We start from the raw sequence: 3052 nt of genomic DNA on the forward strand, positions 1-3052 counted from the left end.
AATTTTGGGGTTAAGGTTGTTTTGTTTCATTATAATCTTGTTACTTTGTGTTCTTTGTTTGTGTATTTGTAGTTGGTGTCAGTCATTTAATTAGTTAATGAGCTTATTCTGTTCCTGTTTGTGTGTGAGTGTGAGTGCTGTGTACGTGTGTGTGTGTTTAGTATAGGTCTCCTGTTTTAACTGTACAACCTACTGTATCTGCCTGAGTGTTCCCCCACAAGCGGTATTACAATTTTGTTTCTTTCCTTTTCCAGGACAGAAGTTGGCGAAGTGTGTGGCAGACTTCCCCCTGTGGTGGTTCCCCTCTCACTCCCCTTAATTTGGCATGGCACGTGGTGGTTTGGTTTGTAGTAGACTCACAAGTCAGTCTTTAGACGCTTTGCTTAACTAAAGACTGATGTCTTTCTCCCTGATTTTGTGTTTAGATGGGTGAATACAATTTCAGAGTTTAAAAAACTCCCTACGTTGCAGAACCAATAGTAAATCCGCAGGGCGGTCCNACTTTAGAAAGGAGTGTCCCCAGACTATCAGAAGGCAGAGATCTCTGATTGTCTGGTGGCGAGACTAGGTTTGTAGTGGTTTTCTTTGGTTTGAGTTGTGTCCCTCCCTTTGGTTTTAGGTTAAGTCTGTCCGCCAAACTAAGCCTTAGCCTTGTTCCTATTTTGTTTTATTTCATACCGCAAATTATTAGTTTATTATTTCGGCACTCAGGCTGTGTACTTTTGGCATCTTTGTGTTATTTTAAACATAGTAAACTTCTTTTAATCAATAAATCTTTGGTATATTTGGAAGTCCGTCTCTCGTCCTCTCTTAAGGCCCAACGCTGCCTCTGTTTTTGTCTTTTATGCTAGAGGTACATTATCAATATCTCCTCCACAGTCGCCATGTTTGTTTTTGAGTTTGTTGTTGTCATAAACTTTTGACTCTGGGCTGCCTCCTGGTGGATATATTGGTTAACATCCATGCCAACGTAAAGGGCGCATGGAAGTATGTGGGCAGTGACGGTAACATCGTTTGAAACGGACGCATACATTTTTCGTACGTAAAGGAAGCATAAATGAGCCCTTAGTGTAACGAATCTGTGTGACCTTATTAGTAAGGGTATTGGTCAATGTATTTCCTGTGGTGCAATTCCCCTGGTGGCGTTGTTGTGCAACTTCCTCCCTCTCCATTTGGCCACACAACTTTTTGTCACCACCTCTTGCTGCAGCCGCCTGATCTTGTTCACTTTCCAGGCAAGGCGCAGTTCATGTCAAACAAGCCTACTGCTTTTATTCAAGTTGTGTTCAGCAAGCTAAACTCTACACAACAGTGTCTGCAAAGGTTTCTGCATCATCAACTGTTCCCCATTCATCTAGATATACAAGAGCACAAATTGACAAAGAGCGTCGTGCATGGATCCTCTAAACTATCTGCTGTCAGAGCAGCTCTTTACAAGTCATCAAGACTTTTGCACAGATACTGAATTTGATCCTGAAAGACTCTTGTTGTTGCTGTGAGAAGGTTTATGTTCACACTAACATTTAATCCTGTGAACGCAGCTCACGCTGAGACTCAGTCCAACTGGTTAGACTGCATACTTTCACAGTGAAGTCAGAACTCACACTCTGATGAAGGATTCACACGGACTGATCGGAGTTGAAGTTGAAGTGACACTCAGACCTGCTGAGGACAGAGGAGAGCTGAACACTAATGAAGTTCATGTCTGAAAGTTCAGTAAGTGGAGGAATGATTGGTTTTCATGATGTCATTGATTGTTGTGGTTAGAGAAACAGTTGAATTGATGGTGAACCTGTCATTATTTAAAGCTGTGAAACAAGATGGCCGCCTGTGTGAGCGAGCAGAGAGCAACTGTGTTATGTTTGAAGTTCAGATGAAGTGTTGCTCTGAATGAGAGGATGAGTTCAGTCTGATCTGAAGGTAGGAGCTGGACGAGCACTAGGACCCAGCAGGGATCAGAGCATTCACCCGGTGAAACACACCTGAGAGACGGAGGATGAACTCTGTCTGCTCTCAGTCCGTTAATGCTCATTTCTTCATCAGTTTTTTCCAAGTGTGTTTAATGAGCCAAAGATGGAATTACATATATCATATTGTAATGTCAGTGCTCATTTCAATTTACTTGATAGAGCTCCCAAATAATACGATTACAGATGTAGGAAATTGTTGTAAAAAATAAAACAAAACAAAACATTGACACAATAAATGTGCATAAACTAAATAAAGGGAGGAAACATGAAATAGACCAAAGTCAAAGTACAGGACTTAACCTCTTCTGTTCCCCTATCCCTTTTCCTTGTGTCATTCATTAACTCTAACTCAAAATGGGAAACTGTTAAAGGATGTGTTACAACTCAGGAACTGTACTTTGTGCAAGAGGTAATATGAGAGGTTGCCAGATTGTGTTATATTGTTGGAGTTTGCCTTTTAAGATGTATCTTAGATTTTGTAAATGTAGTGTGCTGGTTAGATCATTTAGCCACATATTGTAGGTAGGAACCGTTGTTCCTTTCCATTATATGAGTAGTAGTTGTTTTTTTTGCTGTAATGATACAGTCAGAGAGGAACTTCTGTTGGGCAGTGGAGAGCTGCCTTAATGCTTCAGATACACCCAAAATGATTAATATAGGCTGTGATTCTGGTGAAATATTAATAATTTCTGAGATTTTGTTGAAGACATCAGAACAAAAAGATGCAACCTTGGGGCATAAAACAAATCTACGAGAAAGAGTTGCCCCTGAGGAATGACATTTGTCACAAGTTGGTGACATGTTTAGATATTTGTTGTGTATTTTACCTTGGAGTAATGGTGATTAGGTAGTGTTTCAAATTGTATAAGACAGTGTCTGAGCATTTATGTAAGGCTTTCGTCCCATATGTCATCTGGTATTTGAATTTATAATGTGAGTGTGTTTTGATAAAGCTTATAGTTAGGGCTGGCTCAGGCTTGCCCTGTACCAGCCCCTAGTTAGGCTGACTTAGGCCTAGTCTGCCGGAGGACCCCCCTATAATACACTGGGCACCTTCTCTTCTTCTCTCCCTCTCTCTCTCT

This window comes from Epinephelus moara, chromosome 19 (assembly GCF_006386435.1).
Source record: "Epinephelus moara isolate mb chromosome 19, YSFRI_EMoa_1.0, whole genome shotgun sequence".
Taxonomy (NCBI): domain Eukaryota; kingdom Metazoa; phylum Chordata; class Actinopteri; order Perciformes; family Serranidae; genus Epinephelus; species Epinephelus moara.